Source organism: Alexandromys fortis, unplaced genomic scaffold, assembly GCF_014885135.2.
Source record: "Alexandromys fortis isolate MF-2015 unplaced genomic scaffold, M_Fortis_MF-2015_v1.1 scaffold_335, whole genome shotgun sequence".
In the NCBI taxonomy this organism is placed as follows: domain Eukaryota; kingdom Metazoa; phylum Chordata; class Mammalia; order Rodentia; family Cricetidae; genus Alexandromys; species Alexandromys fortis.
The window spans coordinates 701,635-719,878 of record NW_026068218.1 but is presented as its reverse complement, the minus strand read 5'-3'; the positions used below and the strand labels follow the sequence as shown (position 1 = coordinate 719,878).

General features: G+C 33.5%; 1 protein-coding gene across 1 annotated transcript in view; it reads left to right on the top strand.

Moving 5' to 3' along the window:
• Window positions 1-18,244, top strand: part of LOC126493521 (olfactory receptor 150-like) — a 39,546-nt gene that overhangs the window by 4,724 nt on the left and 16,578 nt on the right. The gene's annotated exons all lie outside the window — the stretch shown is intronic.

The following is an 18,244-nucleotide window of genomic DNA, read 5'->3' as shown; positions in this document are numbered from 1 at the left end:
CAATGTGTAATTCTAAAATTTGGATATTTGGAAAGTATGTGTATATACACAAAGGACACTTTCTGTCATATTCCCCCACACAAGGTATTTACCTTATCCTAAACTAGAGTGGCAATGATAAACTGGAACAGATGACTATATACTTTATGGTTATCAGGGTAACATTTTTTACACTGTTGTTGACCCCTCAGTTCCCTATAGGCCTCAACCCCTACACAGCCTTGGTTTAGGTCCCAAGATGTGAAGAGTTATCAGTGCAATGAAAGGAAGTAGTATCTGATCATCAATTGAGTTTCTCACAAGTGGCCACCCCAAAATGGCTTAAGCTGTCTTTATTTTTTGCTTTATAAACACGCATGTAGTTCTACACTAACAAATGTATTTTCCCAGCCTCCAACTTTAATCTTCAGCATAAACAAATATGTCAACTATGTTTTCCCCAACCTTTACATCAAGACATCTTCTAAAGCAAAAGCAATCCTTACCATGTTGCCAACCTGGCCAAATATCGAACCAGGTACATTCTGCTTTTACAACACTGGAAGGTGATAAACATATAGACACATTTTAATGAACAAAAGTATCCTTCATAACTTATCAAAGCATATTACAGAAATAGGGTGATGAGCCATTAGCTGTTGGCACACTTTTAGACTGTATTTCTTCAACTGATCATTAATTTCATTGAGCCATACTGTCAGCAGCAAAACCCATAAGTAACTGCCTAAAATAAATCACACACACAATCATTACTAAATCATGCAACACATTCTATCATTTGTATGTTTGTCAAATGTGTTGATGTTTCAACTAAGGAAAAATAAGAAACCTAATGTTAATAATTTAATCAATAAATAATTTTAACTGCTATAAATTTCAGAGTGTAGAGACATATCCAAACTGCTATATTTTAAAAATATTATCAATGTTTAAAAGATATATAATTATGTCCATTACAACAATAACATACTTTGACATCTATGCTACTGTTTGCATGTATCACTTGTTCTATATAAATTTTGAGTAATATTTTATTCTGTAATAAACAATGCAATAAAATATTTGGACTGTCCCTTACTTAAGCTTTAATAATGAGTGACTAAAGACACCAGAATGTTTTTTTTTTACAATTCTTTATACTGACAAATCTTTCATTTAATGATGGAAAAAAACTGAAAAGCACAAAACTAGAGTGCGTAGAAGATGTCTGTTTACACTTACAATATGCAGTAGTTAGTTTTTGCGAAGTTTCAGGTTTTACAATTTACACTAATAAGAATTCCTGTGTGACGAGTCTATCTACTTCTCATCCTCATTTCAACATTACCCAAACCTTTATAATTGTATGAAATTGTCTTATTTTTATTCATTGGTGTTTAATCATGATGAGCATAAGCTCATATACATATTTACTCTTTACATACTGACTTTGTAGGTATCTTATTTTATAAGCTTTATTTTTCAATTAATGTATTTATTTTATTTTTAAAAAAATGTCAACAGGATGTCTTATGCAAATATTTATGTTTTTTTTGTATAAAGCCTTTGCATATTATTTAATCACTGTGGGTTTATTTTCACCTCATTTTATTTCTTTAAGCTTTAAAGTATTTTTATTAATTTTGAAAATTGCACACAACATTCTTTGCTAATATTCACCATACTTTCTAAACCCTCCCAAGGTCCATATCTTCCTTTTCCATGCAGTTTCACATCCTTCTGTTGTTATTGTTTTACCATCATGGACAATGTTTTCAGTTCAAACATTCTTGTAAATGATGTCTCCATCTATAGCATGATCAACTTACTGTATGGCAATTCTCTTTTAGAAAAAAAAATAAATGATACGACACTTTTCAGCCATAAAATATTACCGAAAGCTTCTTAGCTGGGGTAAACTTTGGGCTGAAATATCCTCTTATTGCTGAGAGTTGGNCATATGATCATTTCATTAGATGCTGAAAAAGTATTTGACAAAATTCAACATCCCTTTATGATAAAAGTCTTGGAGAGACTAGGGATACAAGGGTCATACCTAAATATAATAAAAGCTATATACAGCAAGCCGACAGCTAACATCAAATTAAACGGAGAGAAACTCAAAGCCATCCCACTAAACTCAGGAACACTAAACTCAGAAACCCACTCTCGCCATACCTCTTCAACATAGTGCTTGAAGTTCTAGCAATAGCAATAAGACAACATAAGGGGATCAAGGGGATTTGACTTGGAAAGGAAGAAGTTAAACTTTCGTTATTTGCAGATGATATGATAGTGTACATAAGTGACCCTCAAAACTCCACCAAGAAACTTTTACAGCTGATAAATACCTTTAGTAATGTGGCAGGATACAAGATCAACTCCAAAAAATCAGTCGCCCTCTTATACACAAAGGATATGGAAGCAGAGAGGGAAATCAGAGAAGCTTCACCTTTCACAATAGCCACAAACAGCATAAAATATCTCGGGGTAACTCTAACCAAGGAAGTAAAAGATCTATTTGACAAGAACTTTAAAGCATTGAAGAAAGAAATCGATGAGGATATCAGAAAATGGAAGGACCTCCCTTGCTCTTGGATTGGGAGGATCAACATAGTAAAAATGGCAATTCTACCAAAGGCAATTTATAGATTCAATGCAATTCCTATCAAGGTCCCATCAAAATTCTTCACAGATCTTGAGAGGACAATAATCAATTTTATTTTATCTTCATTATTGCCAGGGTCCTCTGAATTTGATCCACAGAAGGCAGGTCCAAAGCCTTCAGTACCTGCAGCTCTTATATCTCTGCAGTTGCTGTCTTCTATGATTCTGCTGCATTCATTTAATTATAACCATCATCAATGAGCCTCATGGACCAAGGGAAAGTGTCATTCTTTTTTTCACTATTGTCATTCCCATGCTTAACCCATTGATCTACAGCCTGAGGCATAAAGAGGTCAGTGTTGCCTTGAAGAAAATACTTCAAAAAAATATCATGTTTCAGAAGTAATGTGAAGATTATTTATTAGAGCAAAATTATAAAGAAATAAATAGTTTGAAATGATACTGTTTACATTTTTGTACCTGCTATTATTACTCATTTGCTACAAAAGTTTGATAATTTTTACTACTAGAATTTTCAAAATCAAATATCAACACACATATTATCAGAATTTCACAGTATAAACAATGGAAAAATATTAAACCTTCCATGGACCTATAATTCTATAATAATGGATATTCCATCATCTTACATACACTTATTTTTCATAGTTGATTAATATTACTTTAAAAACAATACATTTCATACTTAATTACAATAATGGTAATTATTATTATTATTATTATTTTACATTCCAAGAAAAATATATCCTTCCTTTCATCTTTATCATCCTCCCCACTTCCCTTCTGTTCTCCCATCTATTCCTGCTCCACTTCTGCAGTGATATTTCATTTGTATTTTAATAACTAAACCTTGCCTGAAGATCAGAACATAAAACAACCATACTATACCATACATACCCATACATATCATACACTGCATAGGCAATGGTAGCACACACCTTTAATTCCAGCAGCCACACTAGTTAGCCATAGGGGGCAGATGTTATTGGTACAAACCTTTAATACCAGCAATAGAGAAGAATATAGGGTGGGATGAGGACCTCTTTCAGTCTGAAAATGTCATAGAGGTAAGAGCTCTCTAGTGGCTGGATGCTTTGCTTTACTAATCTCCAGTTTCAACCCTCAATATCTGTCTCATAGTTTTTATTATTTGTGCTACATTTGGCACCCATTGCTTAGGGTATGTATTAAAAAAAAATCCATTTGCCTGTGGCTTTTTAGCCAAGGCATAAACTGGAATTTCACATGGGATCCTGCTGGAACTGCATGTAGTGACTGAGCCCCACCAGCTAGGATTTCTTTTATTTTCTTTCCCAAGCCTCTGAAAAGGTTGGGATTTTCCTGTTGTAATCTCTCCAAAACAGGTTCTAATTGCCACCTAATTCCTAAAGTACCTGGGCTCCAAATGCCGGATTTATCCAACCTTTCAGGTTCGGCATTTCGTTAGCCTCCTTTCACATGAGCTTTTACCAAACAATTCCCTGTGTGTATTTTACAAAGCGGGTTCTGTCATTCTTCACTATGGATTGTGAGCTCTTCCTGAGCATCCTTCTTGAGTTGCTGCCAAACAACGTAGCTGCCATGAAATATTGTCAGTCTTAATGACTATTAAACATTAGGAGACATTTTCCATCTATGGTATACTTTTGGGATCGGTCCTGGTGACCTGAATAATTTAAAGAAAACTTGAGTAGGTGACAAGGAATTAATAGTACTAGGAAATTATCAGTTGAACCTGAGAGAAAATTGGATTTTATTGAAGATAAATTACAGAAGGCGTAGATGGATCATGTAGATCTGAATCTTCACTGTATTCTGGTCACATTTTCCTCCAATATTGCCTTAGAGGAATTTTAATGCAGATGTAAAATGTTATCTTATAATGAATCTTTTTAACACATAAAACAAGTGAAACACTAAAAATTAATGTGGAAAAGGTCTCTGAGTTTATTCTAAAAGAAAAATTAAAACTTTGTTAATTATAAGAAATAGACCCAGTAGAAATTGTAATACCTTTAATGATGATGAAATTAACACGTTATGGGAAGAAAATGAATCCTGGCAAAGAGCTTGCAGTGTTTTTTTTTTTTTTTTTTGGAAAAGATTAACAAAAACTTTCCCCAAAGTAAGAGAATTCAACTCATAAAGAGAACTAACTGGATTACTTCTCACTTTGTACTGGACATGCCAATAACTGTAGTCCATACATTCTATACCGATCCAAATAAACCAGGAAAGGCATATTACAACTCAGAAAAATTGAATAAAGTGGTTCAAAGTCCTTATGATTCTGTCCAAAGTCAGAATTTTATGCTCTTCTCAAGGTAATTATGGATTTAAAAAAATCTCAGCATAGTTACTAATTTGCAATATGCAGAAAGAGTTGTTTTGCATATTTAAATCACTGAATTTATACCAGATAATCAGAATTGATTTTATTATTATTCATTTACAAGGTATAATCTGGAACAGGAATAATTCCATATATATAACACACATCTGATCCCATATGCATCTGTCAGGTCCTCTGGCACAAAGTCATGTAGAATCCATTCAGTTATTGATTTCAAGTGTGCTAGAGGCCTCACAATTTCATTTTTTAGAAAATCAAGTCATTAGCAAAGTTTTTAAAAAACAGTTTTTCATCACTTGACAATAAGTCAAGAAATTTTAATGAAATGTTCTGCTTCTTCTTTATGAAACCAAACACTACTACCTACAAAAAGTAACCCAAAGAATACTCAAAGGAATGAAATATGGCTTATAGATGTGTTCCATTTTGTGGAATTTAGAAAAATATAATATTTCTGCCATACCATTGGTACTGATTCAGGTTCAATGGGAAGCTTTTTTGAGTTGGAGAAGGCTGATTCTGTAATCACACATTTGCTTGAAACCATAGCCATCGAGGGTACACCTATAAAAATATGGAAAGACAATGCTCCAGCATATGTCTCTAAGAAAATGAAACCATTTTTTTTAAATTGTAATATAAAGCATATTACAGGTATACCACACTATCCTTCAGGGAAGATAGTTACAGAAAGATCATATTAAACTCTAAAGGATATGTTAAATAAACAGAAAGGAATAGATTGCCTAGTGCTTCATTAACACTGAATTTTATAATGCCAAATAGAAAGGAACATAGCTGTGGAGGGGGATTGGATAGTAGGAAAAAAACTACATAATCATATCAGTTGATATACTTTAAAGATGTACTGACCTCATAATTGAAACCAGCACATGTGTAAAGTTTGCTAAGATGTTATGCTTTTGTTTCCACAGAAGAAAAGTTATGGACACCATCAAAATTGATAAAGATTCAATTCGAACAAGAGACATATCATAATTAGAAGAGATAATAGTTCACTATAATCCTTGGTCATTAACCTATAAAACTGAAAAACAATGCTTTTCACTTGATCAGATATAATATGCCAAAAGAGAATCCCAAAAACTAGGTTTGGGGAAGGGTTTTGTTTCTGTCTTTTCAGGAGAATCAGTGTATCTAGCTAAGGAATCTAAAGACCACTGGAGAAATGAGACTTCTGAAGTAAAAGAACAAATCACCAGACAGAAAAAATGTCTCAAGTATAAGAGTGAATTGGATATTTGGTATATCACATTTCCAACAGAATACAATTTCATAAATATTCCAACTATTTGTTTCGGCTATTCTCTACAAACATATATAAAGCAAATAGTAGTTTTGTAGTCCCAGTACATTGAAAATTATAGCTGTCTTTGGAGTTGTAGCATGGCTCTCTCCTTCTCTAAACCCAAGTATGTTTATAAAAGTGAAATCCAAAATCTTTCTCATGACAGAAGAGACACTTGATATGACATAGAAGGATAAAAAAATTAAAGACTATTATAGTGCTCCTAATCTCTTAATCCTCTGGTTTTATATTGACTCTTAAACAGTTTTATTAAACACATATATTTAAAAAATATACATATATGTATTAAACTTTTTGTCATGATATTAATGGTCTTATTGAGTACAAAATCTAGAAAAAAATGTTTCATCTATGTTCCTGTATATGATTTTAGGATTGCATTTCTATCATTTTTCTGCAGTGGACCATGACCATACCTAACAGTGATCTTTGCAGTCTTTGAAAGGGGATGGGGCTCCACAATGACTATTTCATCAGGACTATGATAACACCTAACACTGCTAAGCTGAAAAACACCACCTAAAGATCGGCTTTGGAATATAAACTGCTCAGAATAATTTCAAGGTGGCTAGCTGAGATGGTTCAACCTAACAGACTACTTTAGCTAGGACTTGAGAAAAGTCCTGCACTTTCCCATAACAAATATACTGGGCAAACAACTATGTGGTTTCTTTTTCCAGGACTTGAGAGTTAGCACAATTTTTTTCTTTTCAGCAGTTACAAGCTACTTGGTTTTTGTTTTGCTGTTTTTCTGTTTTTTATTGCTTTTATTGATCTACACACTTTTTTCTGCTCGCGTCCCTTCATCCTTTTGCTCCCATGATGCCCATTCTCCCTATTTACTGAGATCTTGTCTTTTTCTACTTGCTATGTTGATTAGATCCCCCCCCCTCTCTCTTTTAGTGTCTTCTTCACTGTGTAGGGTCTCTAGAATTGTGAATTGGAGGCTGATTTTTCTTTTCTTTATTTCTAAAGGTCATTTATGAGTGAATAAATATTATATTTGTCTTTCTGAGTTTGGGCTACCTCACTCAATGTGATATTTTCCAGATCCATCCAACTGTCTGCAAACTTCAAAATGTCATTATTTTTTTTTCTGTTTTCTAATACTCCATTGTGTAAATGTAACTCATTTTCCTTATCCATTCTTAGGTCAAGGGGCATTTAGATTGCTTCCAGGTTCTAGATATTACAAATAATGCTGCTCTCAACACAGTGGACATCTTTCTGGTATGATTGAATGTTATTTAAATATATACAAAAAGTGGTATTGCTGGGTCTTGAGGTTGTTTCTTTTCTTTTTTTTTAGATGAGTCTCATGTTTTTATTAATTTTTCTTTCTTTCCTTTTTTCTTTCTTTCTTTTTAATCTTTCTTTCTTCTTTCCTTTCTTTCTTTCTTTCTTTCTTTCTTTCTTTCTTTCTTTTTCTTTCTTTATTGCATTCAAAAATTTACACTCCCCCCCCCCTCCTCCTATTCCCCTCTTGCTTCCCCATTCACCCTCCTCCTTCCCCCTTCCTTAAGAGAGGGCAGGGAACCCTGCCCTGTGGGAAATCCAACCCCCCCTACATCCAGGTCTAGGAAGCTTTGCATCCAAATAGACTAGGGTCCCAAAGAGCCAGTACATGCAGTAAAAACAAGTCCCAGTGCCTTTATCAATGGCTTTTCAGTCAGCCCCCATTGTTAGCCACATTCAGAGAGTCCAGTTTGATCGCATGCTCATTCAGTCCCTGTCCAGCTGGATTTGGTGAGCTCCCATTAGAACAAGCACACTGTCTCAGTGGGTGAACCAACCCCTTGAGGTCCAGACTTCCTTGCTCATCTTCTCCCTCCTTCTGCTCTTCAACTAGACCTTGGGAGCTCAGTCCATTGCTCTGATTCTGAGAAATCACCTTACTAATTTTCAAAGCATCTGTGCCTTTTTTCACTCCCATCATCAATGGAAGACTGTTCCTTTTACCCCAATTTCTCTCTAGCATAAGTCATCATCAGTGTTTTTGGTCTTGTCTGTTCTTACAAGTGTAAGATGGAATCACAGAGTTGTTTTGATTTACACTTCTCTGATGCCTAAGGTTGTTGAACATTTCCTTAAGTGTCTTTCAGCCATTTTAGATTCGTATGTTTAGAGTTCTCTATTTAGGTCTGTACACTATTCTTTTTATTGGATTATATGTTATTTTAATGACCAGTTTCTTGAGTTATTTATATAATTTGGAGATCAGCCCTCTTCCTGATGTGAGGATCTTTTCCCATTCTGTATTCTGCCATTTTGTTTTGTTGAACATATCATTTGCTATAAAGAAGCATCTCAGTTTCAGGATGTCCCCTTTATTAATGGATGCTCTCAGTGTCTGTGCTATTTGGGTTGTATTTAGGAAGTAGTCTCCTATGACAATGTGTTCAAGTGTATGTCCCATTTTTCTTCATGAGGTTCAGTGTGTTGGTTTTATGTTGAGGTCTTTGATTCATTTGGACATGAGATTTGTGCATGGTGATAGATATGGATCTATTTTCATTATCCTACATGTTTATATCCAGTAATGCCAATACCTTTTGTTGAATATGTTATCTTTTTCCATTTTATATTTTTTTTTTGCTTCTTTGTCAAAAATCAGATATTGTAGGCATGTGGATTTCTCTGACTACTTTCTAGTTAGTGTATGATTTTTATTCACAGAATTTTTGATCTTCCATCATAAGGTTTGTCCTGGACTTCCAATAAAGAGAAGATAGAGAAACAAATGCTCACAACTCTAGGGACTGTCTCTTGGGGGCTCCAAAATTATACTAGATTTCAAATTTATTACAGCATACAGTTAAATCTTGCTGTCTCAGCATATATTTACATTCAAGATCTCTGTGGATCTGAGCTTTAAGGCAATTATTTTTCCAGTATGGAAATAACACAGTCAACTTTAATTAGTAATGTGTGTTTATAAAATAAATAAATGTTAAAATGTAAACTAAGAACCCAACACTTCTTAAAGACAGGATATTCAGAATGCTGGAAGATAGTCACTATACATCCAAATATCTATGAATAAATCAAATTGTTTTGGTATTATTCATATAATATTTTGAGTTTTTTTTAGATATTTACTAAATTTCCAATATATAAACAAGGTTACAGACTTAATAAATATGCACAACAATACATTTGTTCCTGGAATGATTAGGCTATTTATATCTGTTTACTACAATTTTTTCTGTGCAAATTAGCACCAAAATTATATTGAGTTTCTTTAGAACATTAATCTGTTGTGTAGTATTAAATGGTATAAAGTATTAACTATATTTTACAGGCTGTCCATTGATTTGAATACATTAAATTTAATTGCTTATAGAAGAAAAATAATTGACAAATTAGGAAACCCATCATAGAAGATACTTAGGTTATTCTTGCAAACAATTTTAAGAGTCTAAGAATTTGGATTGCCCTGGTTTCTAACTATTTAGTCATAAAATAGCTCATTTGCTTCTTTAGTAATAATGGTGACCCATTCCCCTTAATTCTATTTTTATATTATTCATTCTATTATTCTCCTTGAATTCTTTAAGTTTGAAGCAAAGCAAGGTTATTTTTATTTTGTAGAAACTGTTAAAAATATTCATGCAATCTACCAAGCTTTGAAAAGATTTATTTTTAAAAATATCATTAAACATATAATTAACAAGATATAACTCATCAGGAAAGACATTGTTCCTCTAAAACCCAGTTTCCCCAGTTTGTGTTCTGTTTGTTGTATCAGCTTGAGACTCCTAAGAACTAAATAAAATCTCACTCCATGCACATTCGGAATCTTAGTAACCTTTTTAACATAATTATTTAGTGATCTTCATACTCAAAATCTTTAATAGAATGTGAAAGTTTTGAAATGACTGGAAACAATTTGAAAAATAACTAGGCAGATGGATAATTAGTATTTTTGATTACTGAATATTCTTGTAAATACGCTTCTAGAATAATTAGAGTCCTTGGGGAATGACAATTTGCTGACATACAGTACTGAAGAGGATAAACTCATTCCAATACTTCACAACTGCCCTAGTGACTATACCTATAAAGCTGAATATGCAGAGGTATAAACTTAGTGAGTCCTAGAAGATGCTGACAAGAGATGCAGACCAGGCTCACAGGTACTGTTGTCATTGAGGTCTTCATCTGGTCTTCTCAATACTAATTGCTGAAGGCTAGGAGCATAGTTCTCCCAATTCTAAGATTAGTGTCGTTTGGCAGTCACAAAAAAAAAAAAAAAAGAAAGAAAAAAAACAAAGAAACTTGATATTGTAGCAGAAGTAAGGTGAGTGTGTTTTATTCATGGACTTACACACGACATCTAAGACTCTAAAGTCTGGAACATTCACTGTCTTAAGTCAGGCAAAATCTTAGTCCACCAAATTGCTGAAAGTATCTTAAAAATCTTGGAATGTGGCAGACTTGTACTACTGAGGATGAAGGTAAATAAGTCCAACTTATCATTTGGCTAAAATGCAACTTATAGTCCATGAAGCAAGTGTCTTCTGCAGAAATTACAACATACTGGCAAGCTTTAGGAAGGATGAATCTAATACATGTTATGTAGAATCACTCTATGTCAACTATATATAAAATGAAATATGTATTTACCAGTTAACAGAGAAAATAGTGGTTGGTGGCACTCTGACAAGTAGAATGAAGAGCTGTCTAAAGTGTACACAATCAAATGACTGTCACATAGTCGAGGAACTGTGAGTAGGCATCTGAGTCCACCACAGATGGATAGGGTTCTATGCATGAAGAATTTAGCAGGATCAGTGTGACTGAGCATTTGCACTTTTACAAAAGAAATTAACAGTCTTTTCTCTCAATCTTTGAAAGTGAAGTATCATCAGATTAAGCCTCCTCATGTCCATATGCAGAAATAAGTTACTTGTTCCCCTTTTAAAGTAGCTCACTGTCATAATTGTCCCTTATAATTATTAAAGGATTTTCTTCTGTGCTTTCAAACATCATAAAATATCTCACAATACATAAGCTTCATACTAGTTATATCAGCTCCAAATGGTTCCAATCACCCTACTCTTTCTGTGTTTTATCTTGCTAATTCCCTTTCCTTAGCAAAAATACCCACATCTAAAGCCGTAGCCTGAAATGTAGCATAATAGATTAAAATCAATGCTTGTTAACCTTCTGGTCTACAGACGTAGTGAAAGCATATAGAAGCCTTTAAGAAGAGTGGTGGCATAGACCTATGTTAAATGGTGGCTACTAGGAGGCCAAATGATCAACCATCCATCATCTTTGTGACCTCTTGGCTGTATTTCAGTTCAATAACACCAGAGCTGAGAAGCCAGTTCAGAGATATTTTAGGTGTCACTGTTAATATTGTATTAGGAAATCTAAACTAATAACCTACATTTTAAAAAATATTTTAAGATTTGCATTTTCTTGAAAAAAATATGAATTACACTTTTTTCTTAGTCCACCAATTTCCTTGAATTGGAAGTATATTTATAGTTCTTCATATGAATTGGACTTAATCTATATATTAAATTATTGTATAAATGAAAATTTTATATTAAAATGCACTTATAAATCAATTGAGGAGGCATTAAATTTGTCATTGCTTAATTTTAATTTATTTCTGTTGCAATTTCTACATAAAAATCATTATAACTGATATGACATTTTATACTTACATTTAATGATTTCAAATATGTTAACTTCTATGGCTGTAGTTGTAATAATATTGAAGGCATGTTGGTCACAAGAAATGTACCTTACCCTGATAATAGGTAATGCCTTTTTTAGGTACTAAGTGCACATGGAAAAAGTTTCATAGTGTTAGACTCCATAAAATCCTCTTAATCTGTAATTTCTACTATGCTGACTATCATTCAATCAATTAAGTTCAATGATATACTATTTCTTTTATGTTACAGAATTTATAGCCCCACTAAACCAGCTTTGGTTAGGTAACTCATTTTTAAAAACAGTGCTTATTACAAAATGTTTTCATTTTCAATCCATCCTGATGAATGTTGGGGACCATAAGGAATTTTGCAAGTAAAATAAATTTTCAGAAAACCTTGTTAAATATATAGACATTAATAGAAATTATTATATATTAAAAACATTTTAGGAATAATAAAAATTAAAAAAAATAGCATCATGTTTTAAAATTGAAAAAAAAGTGATGGCATTGAAAATTTTATGATTGTGAATCTATTCACATTTTTGCTTATTATGCAATAGTATTTTTGAATATCTCTTCATTTTTGTACTTGGTGTTAAGCCCCTCACGATGCAATAATAATGAATCCAATCTGAAATTCTATTGCCTTTTTCAAATTTTTATTATATCTGCAAATTTTATCACATATTTTATGCTAATATGTCAGATTTAGGTTGTGATTTCTTTAAAGTGGAGTTGATGTCACTATACCTTTTACAATTGAAATGATCTGAGGTCATTGTCATTTCCTTTGTATTTCAGATATATTTAGAAAGAAATGGAAAATGAGAGAGAGAGTTGGGTCAAAGGAAAAAGATGGATGGGGGAAAACAATGCTACAAACTGTCTTTGAAGCAGGGGATTAGACAATTTTCATTATATTAGTGGATCCTAAATGTACAACTATTTTGATTTTTTTTTATATTTTTATAATTTAATTCTTATTTTTTCAGTATCTCAGATCTTTGCATGATACCTAAAGAGATACTCATGGTGTTTGACCTTGTATTAAGAAGTCTATATTAAATAAGATTTAAGAGATGGAAAAACAATTTTGAGATTATTTTAATGAATGTATAAATTACTAATATATCTACAATGAAGCATGATTTCCAAAAATAGAATGAGAGTGGAGGTAATGCTACTGGCTTAATTAATGTAACTGACTATAGAATGATATATTAAAAGTCAGTGAGTTTAGAAATAAAATGGAAACAAATTATTAACAGGTATGGAAGTGACCTCAAGAAGAGCTAGAAACTGAACTGAAACTATTTTGTGGAATGTTTTTTTCTTGTGGAAAACACTAAGACTATTAACAGTAGTTTTTCTTTTTCTTCATAAACATCTTTATACTTTTGTACTGGTAAATTTTTCTTAGTCCCACGATCATCTTAAATAAATTTGATGAATAAAAGCATTGGGTAAAATTCATATTTCCTACTCATATGTGTTTTACATCCAATTTAAAAGCAACTACAGACACTGATCTTTCAGAAATTAAGACACTTACTAGCTAGACAAGGTGACTCAGAGAATAAATGCACTTGCCATACAATGCCACAGACCTTCTTTAACCCTCAGATTTCCCATTGTAGAATGAGATATCAGACTCTCCAAAGTTATTCTCTGGCCTTCACATATATGTTATTGCACTGCCTGTGCATATGTATATCTAACCAGCACAATATTAAAAATAAATGCAGTATTGAAAAAGTAATTAAAGTACTTGCCAATAACTTATTTATTGAAAATATAGAGATATTCAAGAGAAATTGTATATTGAGCATTGTATAACTCTAGAGCATCTACATTCTATTATTTGTAACTCATATCCAATACTTTCCCATTTCCCTTCAGAGGAGAGCAAGCCTGCAGGAATATCTACAATACACTGAATAACAAGAAACAATAGCACTAGGTACACACCCTACTATCATCGCAACCCAGAGGGAGGAAAATGGTCTGAAAGGCAGGTGAATAACTCAGAGACACCTGATGTGGGAGTGTCATCTATCAGAGACACCTGATGTGGGAGTGTCATCTATCATCTCTCTATCTATCTCTCTATCTATCTATCTATCTATCTATCTATCTCTTGCTTTCATTGGTTAATTAATAAAGAAACTGCTTGGCCTTTGATAGGCCAGCCCTTAGCTGGGTGGAGTAGACAGAACAGAGAATTCTGGGAGAAAGAAAGCCAAGTCAGGCAGACGCTATAGCTCTCCTCTCCAAGATGGATGCAGGTTAAGATCCTTCTGGTAAGCCACCACCTCGTCATGCTACACAGGTTATTAGAAATCGGTTAATCAAGATGTGAGAATTAGCCAATAAGAGGATAGAACTAATTGGCCAGGCAGTGTTTAAAAGAATAAAGTTTCCATGTAATTATTTTGGGTAAAGCTAGCCGTGCATGAGCCGGGCGGTGGGAAGTGGCCTGCAGCTCCTTCTATAGACACCACCACATCTATTCTTAGGTGTCAGATAGAAATACCAAACTAAAAATTATATTATATCTGCACAAGACTCTAGCATTGAACCATGCAGGATCTGCGATCGCTGTTTCAGTCTGTGAGTCCCTATGAACGATGCTCAATTTATTTTGTAGGTAATATCTTCCTGGATTCCTTGTCCCCTACCAAACTCCCATAATTCTGACTGCACATCCTCATTTTCCATAGGGTTTCTTGAGCTCCAAGGGGAAATAAGCAATGGAGATGTCTAGTTTGTTTATTTGTTTGTTTGTTTTTTAACATCACTCTATATTGACTTTTCAGTAAATTCTCAAATGACTCAAACTAAACAAACTTTGCTTTAAGTACTCCATAGGTTTCTAAATTATCTTACTTTATAGTTGATATCCACTAATAGTATCTCCAAATTATTTATAACTGTGTGAAGCTTGACTTCCTTACCATACTAACTATTATAAAGCATTGCTGTGGTGAGTCCTTCTCTTATTAATTTTTTTTTTCACATTTTCTCAGGGATACTGATAGACATCTACGGAGCCAGCATGGGACTGATGGAGGCCCTCTGCATCTAGGTAATATTTGCATAGCTTGTTTTTTGGGAGGCACCTAGCAGTGGGACCAGAACCTGTTCCTTATGCATGAGCTGGCCCCTTTGGAATTTATTCCTTATGGTGGAAGACTTGTTCAGGTTTGATTCAGGGGCAGAAGCCTGATCCTGTCTCAGCTTGATATGCCATGCTTTGCTGTTTCTTACTGAAAGCTTTACTCTGTCAAGTGGAGGTGGGGAAGGTGTAGATGAGTGGTATAACGTGAAGATGGGTGAAGGGAGTGGGAGGAGAGGAGACAGGGAAAACTGTGGTTTATATATGTAAAATAAATTAAAATGGTGAAAGAAAAAATAAAATATCTAGTATATAAAGATTTTTCCTGTTTTTTAGATTGAATTGTAGATGTTTGATGCTAAAAATTTATAATATTTATTTTTAATCTTATATTGAAATTTAAATGGAATTTGTTTTACTATCAGAAAAAATAATAATGAGCTAGAATTACAGAATTAATTATTTGCCATACAAAAACTGGCAAATATAAAGCTTGAGGACATGCACTTATATAAGACAGAGTAGACTTCAAATAGTACAGCACAAGTGTCAGGTATGGGCTTCATGTTTTTGGAGCATAAAATGATTTGATATTACCATGATGTAAATGCAAACATTTTACCAATGAGAATGCTTTGCCAGTTCATATGCTAATATATGCTATTATAGTTCATCTCCACCAGGAGTGCCCATATTAGCTTCCAGCACTGTGCAATCTAGCCATTAGTAATGAAACTTCCAGGCCAGTACCATGTTGTTACCTCCACCCTTAGGGCCTCTAGTGTAAGGTGTCTGTGGCACCTGTACTTATCATTTAGTTGTGAAGTGTAACTGAAAGCGTTGAGAAAAGACTGTGATTTTTGCCAGGGTAGATGGGAACTTGATGGCCAATAATCCCAAAAGACAGAACCCATTAACCCAAGATGGCGGATGAACATAAATGAATAATGTCCTCCAGTCAAAACACAGCTAAACATATGGACTCACAGTTACTCTGACAACATACATAAGTCCAGTGCAAGCATAATCCAGATCAAATCTCTGCATGAGATGTAAGGGAAGCATGTAATTTCTCCTCTAGCTGAGAAGCTACTGGCAATTGATAGCTGCTGAGAAAGGCAGACACATTTTCTTTAGTAGCATTGATCCTGGTAAATCAATCATACTCCTGTGTCAGGCCACATGTCTAACAATTCACGGGCAGCACAAACTGGGGTTAAGGAGTGAAAAAGGGAGACAGACACAAAAGGGGATGGAACTGGAGAATTTCAGTGAGGGAGTGAATATGATTTAAACACATTGTAGGACACTCTCAATGAAAAAAATAATAAAAAGAAAATATAATAAATTTACCAAATATAGTCACTGTGAAAATCTCTGTAATACAATGCTTTAGAATTTCAGAGTAGATTCAATAGTTATGATAAAACTATGACACATTTCAAGATTAAAAGAAATGTAGAAAAAGCACAAAATTTGCAAGATAACCACATCTATGGAATTATAAACAGCATTTGAAATATTTTCAATGGGTTATGATGAATTTAATATAAATTATTGTGAGACATTGTTAAATAGAATTAGTGAGTAGATGATATATACCACAATCACTGTGATTCTAATGTATAATTTCTAGCTTGGGCATAGATAGACTATTCTTGTAAGTTCAACCTCTGGATCTTACATGCTTTCTATGCACTTCCACAGGGATTATTCAGTCATTGAAAGAGGACTGTAGTTTAAAATATAGATGATGTGAATATTTTTTATCTTTTATTAAAATTTTTGAAAACTTCATTTTCATACATGTTCATGTTTGCACACTCTGCCCCACACATAGCCTGATTAGTATCACCCTTACGAGTGTTACATCCAGTATTCCCCTGTTCACAGTCTCTCTTCACTGTATATGATTCCCATATTTGTAATTTTGCTTTGGATTCTGAGTGATGTATTTTTACCAGGTCATCTGTGTGAATATAATTTGTAAGTTTAGAACTATCCACTGGTGTATGGAGAACTTATTAGTAAGTATGAAACTGAAGACAATGTCTGTCTATTTCAGAATCTATGAATAACCCAATGGCCATTAGGAATGGAAGTGTCAGATGCCCTCCCACCACCCAAATTGTAAAGAAATATTTATTTATAGGTATAATTTCATGTAGGAGATTGTGACAGCCACTGATGCTGTGAAATCATAATCACATTGCTTGTGTCACTCCAAGAAAAGAGCTGTCACAAGTCTTCTTATTTTTTTCACTCCTACATTCTTTCTGGCCTCTCCCATTTTATTATTAGCAACAGTGTGTGGTTTATTTTTTCTTTATTTGCGAGTTTCTAAACAATCTTGAAGTTGAAGTCTTCCAGGGCTGCCAAGAATTTAATCAATATTTTCTTCAAGCCCTTCTAGCCTATCTTTCTACTTAAATCGGTGAACTTTGTTAGGATCTATGTTGTTATCTATGCAAGACATAAACGTTTATATTTAAAAAACATTTCAAACATTTTATTCTAATGATTAAACTCTAATACAATTGAGGATTTACTTTGTACACAGTGATTAATTTGTTTACATTTCAGTAGAATAGGGGATAATAACTGCGTTTTCCTTTAATTTATGTGTTTCTGCATTGTCATCCTTCTTAGTTGAGAACATTGAATGATGGAAAAGTACCAATGAGTCTGTTTCATTGGTTTTGATGTGTAGAAACAGTTGATTGGATTTTCATTTGATAGAATGTCAGTATGAGCTAACAATGCAGGAATCATATTACAGAATATCTGTTTGCTGAAAGTGTCAGTTAAAATTATTTCTTTACACAGTTAGGAACAAAAAATACATTGCATTAGCCAAGAGTGTTATTGGTACTCTTTTGGGAATGAGAATGTCTACTTATTACTAATGAACTCGCACTGAACCATTAATGATGCTGCCCTTCTCAAAAACTGGTGCCCACATCAGAAATCCCTTCCTAATAGCACCACTTATCCAGAACCTAATGCAATTGTCACTTCAAAGGTCATTTAACTTTCAAATTTGGAAGCTGAATGGCTTTATGTATCTTAACAATAAGAAAAAAATGGAAATTTTGAAAATAAAAGCTCTGTAGATCAGCTTTCCTCTTAAAGACTGTTGGACACACTTTTCCTCATTAATACCCT